The sequence below is a fragment of the Strix aluco genome, chromosome 2 (assembly GCF_031877795.1).
Source record: "Strix aluco isolate bStrAlu1 chromosome 2, bStrAlu1.hap1, whole genome shotgun sequence".
In the NCBI taxonomy this organism is placed as follows: domain Eukaryota; kingdom Metazoa; phylum Chordata; class Aves; order Strigiformes; family Strigidae; genus Strix; species Strix aluco.
Genome location: NC_133932.1, coordinates 18,811,423 through 18,824,828, shown reverse-complemented (window position 1 = coordinate 18,824,828; position 13,406 = coordinate 18,811,423). Strand labels below are relative to the sequence as shown.

The following is a 13,406-nucleotide window of genomic DNA, read 5'->3' as shown; positions in this document are numbered from 1 at the left end:
GTGTGCTACAATTAGCAGAGGCTGCCAGCAGCTGCGGAGTCCCTGTGCTAAGGCAAAACACTGAATAATGCTGATGTTGGCAGGTTAACTCGAACAAGAGGCTAGCAATCCTCACTTAGCTGAATGAGACTTACGGGATTAACTAAGCACACATGGAGAATGTGATAGCTCTGAACAGCAATACTTACATGGTGAAACACACGGGTCTGTTGTGGACTAACTGGTGTGTGTATGTAAGAAACAGGCTTTGTCACCCATTAGTAAATAAGAGATATCATGACTAAAAAATACTTAAGGAAGTGTAAGAATTTACACTTACAATTGGAATAAGACAAATGACTGAGAAAAAACTACAACTAAAACATAAATAAATCTGACTGTAGGTATAATTCAGTCAGGCTCCAATAGATATTAGATGTTTAATAGCAATGTTTATTTGCTGCTGTGTTGCTTTATTTCCTGACTATGGGGAGCTAGAGCAATCCTGGCTCTGCCTCTTCTAGCACCTAGTACGATCAGAGTAGCTGGAGCAGGAATGTTATAATACTGCTCAGTAAAGACACTGTGCTGGGTATTTTGGTAATGCTGCACAATAGCTGGCTACATGTGGCCTGGGGGAACTTGCTGGATCTCCAAAATAGCAGAGATAATGTTACAGTAAACGTTTGCATGTTCACCTCCCACACACCTCAACCCTGCAAACTGCTTCGGCCTGTTGAGAGCCAGAATAACATCAGGGCAGGGAGAGACACTTGGTAGAAGATATTCTCAGCCCTCGGCCTGAGAGCTGACCTTGTCTACTTTATGATTTAATGCACACAGTACTATGAGTCAAATGACTGCCTGCTTTTACCAGTTAACCTGTTCAAAAATTGTGCATTGCATCCAGTCATAAATCTGACTTAAATGCACAAAGTTCCAAATATTAGTTTCCTTTTACTTGCTTTCCAGGCTTTGAATCTTCAATTCTGGTATTTGAAATTCCCCTTCAGCAGTGGAAGATCTTCACTTGCCTTTACCACTCCAAGAAGCAGAGCTTTAACTGAATACCACAGAATCACCGCTGAACAACAGTCCTGGCTATGCACACCCAGAAACTCAAGAGTTTCCCATCTTCATTTCCTGGCTAATCACTCAGATAAAAAGCACTTCAGTACCAGTGATGGCAGAAACTGCATAAATACCCCACAAGCTCCAGGTTTTCCCACTGAAAAGTAATGCATCTCAGAGTCTGTTTTTATGTGGGCATTGGCATATTTAAGTTACTGTAATTCGCAAGCAGTCAAGGGGGTTAATATGGATGAAGTACGCACATATCTTTCTATTCTTCTTCCCACCTCTCCCTGATTCTTTCCTAAAGTCTTTAGTGTTTAAGAAAAAAAAAAAAAATCTTGTCATTTCTGCTTCTTATTGAATTAGTGTACTCGTCAATTAGTGTTTTTAATTGAAACTATACCAAATGGAAACAATTAAAAATAATAATTATACAAAGCAGCTATATAAGGCTTTTAATCTTTGGAGTGCTTTACAAACACTAACACATTAATTCAAACTAAGACATAAAACTAAAGAAGCAAAACTAAAGGTAATGAGAGGAGTGTTAAGTGACAGATCACTGATTTTTACCAGCATGCGCTGCAAGTTATAGTAATGAGGAGCTTGCTGTATCGCTGTGGATGCCTTTATCTGGCACTACACATAGCCACACGAACTGAAGCGATGCCACTTCAAAACTTTACTGCAGCACAACAATATTCCTTTAAGCACATTACTAACGGGCTCCTTCAAAACTGGCCTTCATTCCTCTGCAACGGTTGTGCTACCAGGCGAAATGGAGCCTGCTCCTGAGGCACACACCTGGCTGAAATACCTGCTACCAAACCACTGATGAACAACTGAAGACACATCTTTCACTGATCACCTCATGCCTTTCACCATCGTTCTAACAAGTGTTAGTGCTATGTGCTGATAACCTTTCACGACTTCATTTCATTTCCAAGCTACTTATCCCTTCCGAGCAGGGTATTGAAAGGGGGAAAACCAAGATTAGAGCTATGGGATTATTAAAGGTAAAAACTTCTATTTATTGGCTTGCAAGGGATCATGTTGATACACTCAAGTGAAAGCCAAAAGCAATGGCATCATATCCTGCCATTTAACTGACCTCAGAAGTTCTGGAAATAAAACCTGAGAGGTGAAGAGAAGAACCAATTACTGGAAGTGGAGCAAGCTGAATAATATCTGTAGCAGCTCAGCTTATGTGCATGCAAATTCTTAAATTTATTTGCATATTCTCTCTTCATGCATTACAACTTTACTCATTTTCTAGGTTGAATCAGAGCGGTGCATAAAGATTCTGCAGAAAAACTTCCATTACAGGTTAGAACCATCTTTAACAAAGTGTCCAAAATATGTCTACAATTAAATACCTAAAAACCTGAAGTCAGCTTTTGTTTTGTTTTTAAATAAAACACTATCCATATCAACCTTATGCATTTAGTCTCTGAACTCTAGAGCAGGAACAGGTGAAAACAAAAGGGGAGGAGAAAGGAAAACAAAACAATAACCAATATTTTCCAGCAAATCAATTTGTTCATGCTTCCCATGTAATTGCTTATTTACTGGGAGCTTGTAAAGTAGTACTGTCTCCTGGGGGAGCCCAGGCTCAATCATACTCCTTAAAATGTACTGGAAGAAAACAATCTGCTACCCAGTGCTTCTTCCTTTCATCCCATTTCGGAGTGCACAAATGGAGGAAGCATAAAGCTCTTAATTATCCTATACTACATACAAGCTGGTATCGAAAATACTCCATTCACTAGAGTACAGTACCATCAGAGCAACCTCTTAGACATCTCTCTCCTACATTGTGCTGCATTCTTCAGATATGTCTGAATAAAAAGAGATATGAACTATGATAATGAATAAGTTATGTGCTCTTTCAGCCTCCCCCTTCCCATTAGTCATATTACCAATTAGATAAAAAACAAAGATACTTTCTAAATCAATTTATGGCAAAGCTAATGACAGCAAAGGAGAAAATTTCACTTTATCTTGGTTTATTGTGGAAGACAGAATAATGCTTCATATAGCTTTATTCATAAACTCTGCGTAAAACAGTTCCTCTGTATTCTTTGTGCTGCATGCACAACTTCGAATTACATGGGTACATATTGAGCACTGTTTTGTCTATGGCCACATATTGGGCAGAGTAGGCCAGGCTCTTAGGTAGGTTTGCAATTTCTTTAGGTTCCCTCAAATTAGGGAACAGCTAGAAAGTATTACTTCCCGTGATAAGACACGTACAGATCTTCAACAAGTGTATTTTTCTGTAGGTCTGTTCAGATTTCTGAAGGAAAAACCCCTAGAGTGAGTTGGAGAGATTTATCCATTTATTTACTATTTTTAGTTCACTAAGCACTGTTTTCTTCGAAGAACACATAATTCCCCCTAAGATACAGAGAACAAACTTTGGCTTTCCAAAAGAACCTTGTCTGTAACATGAGACATCACTCACCAACGTGGGCCACTCTGTTAGGAGTGTATCCTGACCAAGTTGGCTGCAGTTTTCAGGAAACCATTTCTCAGTGATGGATAAAGGATATTTAGGTCTCCATCTTTTATCCCTTTGAAGGGATGGGCTGAACATAGAGCTAAAAATAAAAGGTAGAAATGTCCCACCATATGAAATTATTTACCTCCACTGAATGGGAGGCCTAATAAAGGCATCTTCGCTGTACTCTCTTACTCTTCTGTGTCAGAGATTCTGAATCTTCTTCAGAGACTTCAGGTTCTATAGAAATGACTCCCTTCTAGCTGAAATAACGTTAAATGTCACAGCCTTTAACTAGTAAGTATTTGTTTCAGTTATGTTATATACGAAAATAAAACTAGAACTTGAGTTTAACTATTTCTAGCCATCCAGTGTTAGTGTTGACAAGCAAAGTCAACAACGTGATCACCTCACAATTCACCCCACCAGGTGTTTCAAGATCTTTTTGTGAGCACAGACCACATGGCTGTGCCATGTGTCTGTCTGGCACAAAATTCAGAAGGGAATTTATAAGGCTGAAAATCACAAGTCAAAGAGAAGATAATAAGGAAAACACGTAGCAATAGCAAACTACTGTAATACTTATGCAATTCAGTGAAATTTTGAGTGCTTGAGTTCAAGAGCAACTCCATATTTGATAGAGGATAACAAGCTTGAACCACAATTTTCATTTTAAAAGCACACTATTTAGGGCAAAGATATTTAAACTTGACATACTTCCATCTGCTCTTAACTCTAGGAGATACTTAAACATATGTTGATCATTTTTAGCTTAATTTTTCCCCCCCTTTTGCAATTTATAATATTTATCCTTATATATTTTCCAGATTCTGCAATTGCAAGGGTAGCAACTGACTTCATTAAGTACAGTGAGATTCTTTCACCCAGCTGAAAGCTAGAGCCATATTTGGACCCCACTGTAGATAATGTGGTTTGCAGACATATTAAGCAGCTGCAAGCTAATGACAAATCACTGCAGCTGTGGGTGGTCATGGAATGTTAACTATAGGTCAAATTAGACATCAGATTCTTTTATCATTTACCAAAAGAAAGATTACACTTTGCATATTTTTCAAGAACTTTCTCTTTCAGGGGGAAGTTTGTTGTGACAACTAAGAGAACAATATTTTATTACATTATAGTAGGACACAAATGTTGAGATGTTAGCCCAATGTCCCTACTTAATATATTGCCTGTCAGCAGGATGTCCTTTTAACATGAAAATAAAACAACCGATTCATGTATGTAATTTCTGAGCAGCAAAAAGAAGGAAGAGATTTCTTGGCACATGTCTTCACAGGGTTTTTTTGATGAAGGACACTAGCAAGATTTAGATTTTTATTTAGAACTTCTACATCAGTGATTGTCTTCACACACTTATTTATTAGTTCCATGAGTATTTGGTCTAATTAAGAAACACTGAAAAAAGCTTTCATAAAAGTTAGATTAATATCATTGAAAGAATGCAAACCAGAAGCAGGCAATCTTTATAGAATATTACTAAAAATCTTTAACTTCTTTTCTGTAGACTGAGATAAATTTTTGCTATGAAACACACTATTTTGTAGGGTTTTTTGTTACTTAAACGATGCTTTTAACTGATCTTCCAGTTTTCTAGAACGTAAATGTTGGAGTATTCATGGGGCCATGGGCAAGTAAGCAGTACAATTCAGTTTTAAAAGTTACGAAAAGAAATTCCATCCAGTAGAATTAAGAGGTTCCACACGAACTGAAAGTCCAGGGAAAGAGAGGAAAAGACAACTTCATGTTCAGTTTTTATCTTCTTATTTCTCTGTTACTCCAGGACTGTCCTCAGGACCACAGCAATGACTTTATCTGCACTGGGGTATATGACGTGACTACTTTCCTAGCATAGTATTTAGCCTAAGAGAGGGTCTTCGGGGAGTTTCCAAGAGTCTGGCTCTTGATAGCATATTTAAATAGAGGATTTCATAATATAAGCCTGTCTCATTGAAAAAAAGCATCTAACCACCTAAAACTGTAGGACTAACTACCATTTTTGCAGAGGCAAAATATCTATCACACTGTTGAGTACATAAACCATTGTCATCAAATGACTGAACATATAATAGTTTAGTAGCTTTCTGACATTCATACATTATTGTCTACTTTTTGCTATTGCAGAATAATAATCGTGGAGAAATAGAACACTCCCAGTTTCCTAAAAATTTACTTATTAGCTTATGATCAAATTGGAAAGCTGAGTTCTGCAATTCCCTCATAGCAACAGAATACAAAAGAAATCACAAGCAACGTTTCTTCTTTTTTATAGACATGACCTTGCAAACTTCAAAACTTCCTGAGTTTGACCTTTCTGTATTTGGGATGAGACCTGGGAACACAGCATCTCCCTACAAACCCTGCTTATCCTGAAGAGAAAAATGGGGGCCTCTAAGAAAGGAAAAAGCCACAGGATCAAAGTGTCCTCATGTAAAGGAACAAGGGACTGAGACTACCTGAGAAGGAAGACACAACCCAGAGGAGGTAGAAAAAAACCCCAGCATATAACCATAGACACCAGAGATCAATCTGTCATTCCTTCAACACATTTTTCTCCCCTTCATCAATCACAACTATGTGGATGGACACAGACAGACAATGATCATGTATGATTGAAAGAGACCGTTTCTATTAACTTCACATTAAAAAAAGATGTATTATTTTTGCTGCATATTATTTGATATATATAGCCACTCAAATCGCACATTTTTCTTCCATACCCTATCAAAGCTCTTTAATTCTCATGAAGACACCTATCTTAAGATTTCTGCTCTTATCTATCAGATATAAGAGGCTTGCATATAAACAATAGGTCCAAAAACCAAACATTGAGATATATAATCTGCTAATCATAGTCTCATAATTCTATGATAATCACTTTTGTTGAGACTACATACCTGTGAAAAGTAGTACTTCCTTAGAGCAGTGTGCTGAATTCAAGCCCTTTGCCACCCCCCACTGCCCCCCAAAACATAGTACATATCTTCCCTAATTCTTCCTATTCTGCTCTTCTGCTGAAACACGAGATGGAGGACAGTCAAAAGGAAAAATGTTTTTGTAAATTGATTTATACTGAATATTTACCTGCAACCCCTTCTCAAATTTGCAGAGTCCTTTCTTGAAGCAGGTATGTTAAAATAAATAAGCATGCTTTTGTGTGTGCATCTGTTTTCTAATGAGATCTGACATAACAATTAGTGTGCAGCAAGCTGGGGTAGTTTAATATACTTTCCTCTTCATTTCTATCCAACTTTATAAAAGTTTCATTCATCTTTGCCACCAACAACAGGAAAGCATTAAAATATGTGTAACAAAGTAACAGCACTTAATAATAATACAACACTTTCATTTTAGTTCCAGTAGTAAATATTGGTTTCTGAAAATAAACAGGCTACTTTTCAGAAAGGCTAATTAGCTGTTTAGTCAGACAGTTCAGGTAGGCTAGCTACTCTAAAGTTCACCTTTTATAGTTGCTGCAGATGAGAGGTATCAGATAAAATTCTGGGGACAACATGTGAATTTGATGTGAGAGGAAAGAGTAACACAGTTGTTAGTATTCACTTTTTTTATGCTCCGATGAGCCACTACATTGCTCACTGTTCTGGCCACAGCTAGAAAACTCGATCTTAGCATTGTAAATACAAAATCAGTAGATATTTAACCAAAACAGAAGACAGGCACAGAATGAACTGGAAGGTTGGATATAACACTTGAGGCTTTAGTATAATTTTTTTCTTTTTAATTTTTCCATACCACAAGCTGGCAAAACCACAATAAATACACACAAATGAATTAAAACCTCCTCAAGAGTAGGGTCTAATACTCTTGTTCTCTTCAGAAAGAAAAATAAAATTAATGTTTTTCCCCATGAACTGTGATTCCTATATCCAACTTTATATAGAAGACATTTATTTAAAATCCAACACAAATACCCACGATAACTTCACAGATTTCCTAATTCTTTACCCTGCATGTGTATTCCTACATAAACTTTGTATATGCAAAAAAGGCACTTGGACCCAGGATTAGGAACGAAAAAATACTAAAAAATTTCATATGAAAGTCACTTTCAGCAGTCTCTACCTGATAGGGAAAAACTATTTACTATAAAGACTGAATTATAACACTTACCCAAAACATCTTTCTACCAAGAAGAAAACCATGCTACTCTACAGAAAGTTCACATTGGGTCTAGAAAGTGCTGTAAGATTTCTGTACCAACTCAAGAGCTCTTCAGAGTTAGGTCCTCTCCATATCCTAATTCCTTCATGCAGTGTGTCAATAACACCGACTCTGATGCTTGATACCAATCTCTCTTTTGACTCCACTTTCCCCAAATATATTACATATTGTCAGTACTGTCTGTAAACACGGGTCCATCATATTTGTCAGCCCTAAAGAGACAGAGGACCCTAAATGCGTGTCTGTATTGGCTTCCACTCGCCCTTTCCTTGCTTTCTAGTATCCACAGAGTCATACAAAAGAGTTTTATTTAGATTTATGGCCAGGCTTTTTGTTTTGAGATAAAAAAAGCAAGTAATAATGAGAAGAAAGTATAAAACGGTCCTGGTCCAAATACAGTAAGATAAGAGACATCTTACTAAGAGGTCCCAAGACTGGTCAGAAGCATTCGGGTCAGGGACTCAGATTTTACAGCTACTCCATGCTTCCCAGGTGCTTTCTCTTATTCTGAGCAACCACCATCTCCCCTACTTCGGCTTCTTCAGGGTTAGGTTTTGAAGGTTCTCCTTGGAGACAGCTTCAGAGTGCTATTTAATTATATATAGTGCAGTGGAGTTGCTTGTGCCCAACGTTTTCAAATTCTGTTTCTACCCCTGCCATACACACAAGCCATGTGAACACTACCGGTTGGTTCCTCCAGCTGCACTGCAGTTCACTGCAGTTCAGTTGTTTGGGGCTGAAACAATTGCTGCGTCAGGGAGCACTCCACAAGCCAAACAACTTTTAAAATATTGACTGCTCCTTTCTGAGTGCATTCCTGTTGCAGAAAAAGTATTTTTCATCATCTCAGCAATATGATTTACAGTAAACTGTAATAGCATGACAGAGTGAGAACACGGAGAGGTGTAGCAGAAGCAGCTTGGGGCATAAACTTTGCGTGCTATCGTTGCTGTCAAGTTATCAAGAAATCCCAGAGTGAGCTGCTACTAAGAGCTCATTCCCCTTTCTTTTTCAGATGTTATCACGGTGTATGAACTAGCCACCTAACATTTCTTTTTAGCACTGGACCTCTGGAGCACTAACCACACACTGATTTCTTTATAAAGAATGCTTTATTAATTCAATGTTATACAAGATGACTATTTATACATACAGAAAAAAGATATATACAGTATAAATATACATGCAGATCTTATGATAGTGAACAAATCATAGTCAAAATGACATACTTTTCTCATAAATCAGACAGCAGGACTTGGAAATATTTCTGCTCAGCGTTCTAGCTCCCCGCCCCTACCAGAAAATCCACTTACTTCCCTGCCAGTTTTCCACAGAAACTTCATCAAGTACGTTGATAATGCTCACAGTGGGCCCAATAACAAGCTGCTTTGCCTGGTGATGCATCTGTGAGCAAGTCCCCTGCTCCATCCACTGTTGTTGAGCACAACAAAAACCTCCCACAATGGATTCTGGGTGCAGGTGCAAATACCACCAGCACCATAAGCTGTGCCTTGACTACAACCTGCAGATCTGAAAAAAATTCAACCTAACAAGGGCTCTGGGCACGAGCTCCCACCTTTCCTGCTGCTTCCTGCCCATGGTCAGCCTCTGCCTTGAGGATCCCACGGGACAAGGATGACCCCACCAGTCTAATGCCCCTTATTGTCCATCTTAAAAGGAGGTTTATTATACAATGGATGCTTTCTTACAACCACTACTGCCTGAGCACATTGATACTGAGCACTTTTAACTAAACAGTTGGCCTGTTTGTGAGATTTTGGCAGGTGGGAGAATGACAGGCAGGATGACAAGATAACAGTCAATGTAGTGAATGTAACAATAAAATAAGACAGTAGTCTCTTGTACATAAAACAACAGCTCTTGAGTCAGCTCAGGTGATTCAGAGGCTCTGCTGGGAAGCTTAAGTAAATGCAGGGCTAGAAAACTGAGCAAAAAGATACTTAATAAGGAACTCCACATTTGGCATCTTTGAAATCAAGGACTTAAGTTTTTATTTTGTCTTAGCTGTTGCATTTTGCCTATGCTTTTTTCTCCTACCGCGTTCACAAAATATTGTTTAGATTTTAGCAACTCACATATAAAGTAATCTTAAAATCTCTGGTGTGCAGAAACTCTCTTTGTGGGCTCATTCTGTTGACAGGACCTGCCTTGCTGAAATTAGTAGGTACTTAGAACCGAATTATGTATTTATGTAAAGTTACTCTACTTCAAACAGAGCTGTCAAAAAAAGTTTTGTTGGAAAAAACATGAGTACACTGCATAGTTTCTTGTTTTTTCCAGCTATTTGTTAACTTATATTTTCCCACAGAATATTTGGCCTTTAAAATTGGTGTTCTGCTGGAATACTCTAACAGAATACCTGCAATTATGCTATTAAGTGTCATGAACTGATAGCACTGCATGCAATATTTAATACAAACTAAGCCCCATGAGCCCGCTCTTTTAGTTTTTAAAGTCAGCTTTTGCTTACTTTCCACATTATATTTTGAAATGGCTATTATGCTTAAAAGAAACAAAGTAATCTTTGATAACATTGATAACACAGGCTTCAACCCCAATAAAGTCTTAAGAAAATCACAGGAGCACTGAAGACAATTCTAGGAAGCCTTTCCATTTTTAACCTTTCACAACAGTGTGCTTTGCCATATAATTTTTTTGCACTCTAAGTAGAAATAAAGTGTATTACACACCTGTATTTTAATCTTAGTTTGAGGTATTTTAATCTAAATATTTTAATCTTAATAGCACTTTATAAGGGAACCGTTAATGGAGGGAAGATTGATGTCCACAAGGACAAAGATGAAAAACTACAATTGAATGAATACTACCTATTCTCAAAATATGGGTTATAACACAAGGTCTCATTATGAGTACATTCCTCATCCCAGCAGGGACACAATAGTTTATGCTAGTATAGATCACACACCATACAAATTGTGTCACAGATACAAATTTTTTTGCGAGCAGAAGGAGTTTGGGAAGTATTGCACTAGATTTTAAAGCACCCTATGTTAACTAAAATATTTTAGAGAAGAAAATAACCAGTGAACATAGGAAACAAGGTATTATATGCATGATAGAGTATAATTATTCAAAACTTGAAAAATTACCAGGGCTGATTTTCTAAGTACACCCTCCAAAGTGTCACTGAGTTCTTAAGAAGACAGAGAAACTGATGTTCTGCCAGATGACTTCAGCATGACAGCAGCTACTTACAAACACTCACTTTCCAACTACATCTATTTCAACCACTTATTTTCCAGATTGCATAGTACCAAATCAGACTTTTTTTTTTTTTTTAATTAGGCAGGAGAGGAGGCAAGAATGGCTAGATAGTAGTTTCAGTGCAAGCCCCAACTGCTTCAGCACCCTATCCCTAGCAGCGGCAAATAGTAGATTCACAGCAAAATTTAAGAACAGGGTAAACAGACAGGGATAAAGAGACTCTCCAAGTCTCCAGCTGTCTCAGACAACCTGTGTATCTTCGTAAGTTTTTTCCAGGGCTCCCCTGTCAAAGCAAAATTACAATCTGAAACTACAGTAAAGTTAGAGAAGAAAAAAAAAAAAAAACAAACACAACAAAAATTAGAGACAACAGAATACAAGAGCCTTGATTTGGCTGGATGGGAGAAAATAGTTAAATGCATAGTTGAATCTTATGGTTTTCCAAGTCTGCCCTTATCTACCTGGCTAAGCAAAGATGAATAGTACTGTCAAAGATGAATAGGACTGTCCCAAGAACACCTTTTCCACATTTCCTTCAGTTCACATTAAGGTCAGTGTATCCATGTGCTATAGTTTCAGTGAAAGCATCATTATAAAATAGCAAATGCAACAAAAAATTGATGTTCTCATTCACAGATTTGTTTCGCAGGCATACTTTGAAATAAAAGAAAGTCTATTCCGCTTTATTCTTCCGAGTAAAAGAAGCCATCAGAGTTTTGTCTTATAATATTCTCATAGGCAACTTGCTAGGTAGAGGTGGTGTAAAAAGCACATAAGGCATGTAGAACTAAAATATTTTCAGACTAGTATAACTTGCTTTTGCCTTCCCTTTCTGTATTTTGTACAGTGCAGCCTTAGCCTTAACATTCTGTGTATGCGTTGCAGAGAACTTTTCATAGTAAGAACATTGTTTTAAGTTTCTCGACTTCTGTGTACACACATCATCAAAAGAATAATCACACTAAAAGATCAATGGTATTTTCTGTAGCATTTCATTTTTGATGAGGGTGAAGACAGTTTGCATGCATTTGTACACACAAGCACAGTTTGTGTGAATGAACATTTGAATGAGAATTTTCAACTTGCATGGATTATAACACAGCCCTTGTTTAAGCAATAAATACTTGCTCATTTTCTGCCTTTAGTTCTGAAAAGCTCAGGAATTTATCTCCTGGACAACCTTCCTGCGGTAACTGATACTACCCCACCAAAAATACAAGAGTGAAGTGCTTCCTTACACAAAGAAATGACTCTCACTTCAGCTGCACAGGCTCTGTGTGTGTGTGTGTGTGTGTGCGCGCGCACAGGTAGCACCCGCAGATGCCAAACACCAGCATTCCTGTGTGTTGAGCCAAGAGACTACCTGGTGGTTTTAATTAAAATGCAGTCAGCTGAAAATCATTAATATTGCCAGAGAAAGAAAAACAACCTTTACTCTACTGGGCATGGATAATAAAGTTTTGGGTTTTTAACTCACTGAGCTCCATCTGTGAAGGTTAAGATGAAGGTTAGCTCAGAGAGGACTGCAGCTCTACTTTGTAGGCCCTATGGTTGCATATCGTTCAACCCTTACCTCCACAAGCTGAATTACAGATTTTATTACAAGATTACACCTATATTTTTTTTTCTTAGAAATTAACATTACTTACTCTCCATAATAGAAGCATGCCTATAAAAATGTAAATTTAAGCAGGCCATCTAAATAGAGCACGCTTAACTTCGGCATACCTGGCAGCACTAATCTTGCAGGCCTCTGGTAATTTTGACAATGTAAGAAAAGTGCAATTGATATTCTGCGTAATGGAAATAAACTGAGGCATCAGTATTCTGATGAAGACTGGGGAAAAAGTTAAAGATACTTTTATTTAAAAGATATGTTTTTCATTTTAATTTTTTTTCATTTTGTGACAATTCTTGTTTATTCATTTGTTAAACATGCTGAGGAAAAGTAAAAATCTCATTATTAAGAATCACTATTTACCACTCTTGTCAGGGATTTTTCTGGGGCAGGGGGGTGTCAGTGCATACCTGCAACTTCTCTTATGACAGCAAGGAGTGTGTGTCTCAAAACTGAATGCACAGAAACTTTCTTTAATGTTCAACACCCACAGAATTTACTTGGATTGTCACCAACCCTTTTTTTCCATTCAAAATTATGTTATACACCTCACTTCAACCATATAAAGATTATAATTAGAAGTTGCAAAAAATGTTTGAAATCCAAGAGGCATACAAATGTTATTTCTCATACCACTCTTGTAGTGTAAGCCTCTTCATTACTCTGAAAAAAAAAAATCTCTTTGTTCAAGTTGGGTTGGAGATGGCTCAAGATGGAGCGAACCCATGATGTCTTCTGACATGAGGGTTTCAAGTAACAAATTCAAGAACACTGTACTAAAAGACA

At 37.5% G+C, this 13,406-nt stretch overlaps 1 protein-coding gene across 3 annotated transcripts in view; it reads right to left on the bottom strand.

The window, feature by feature from the left end:
* EPHA6 (EPH receptor A6) overlaps positions 1-13,406 on the bottom strand; it is a 528,684-nt gene that overhangs the window by 409,146 nt on the left and 106,132 nt on the right. The window lies entirely within an intron of this gene.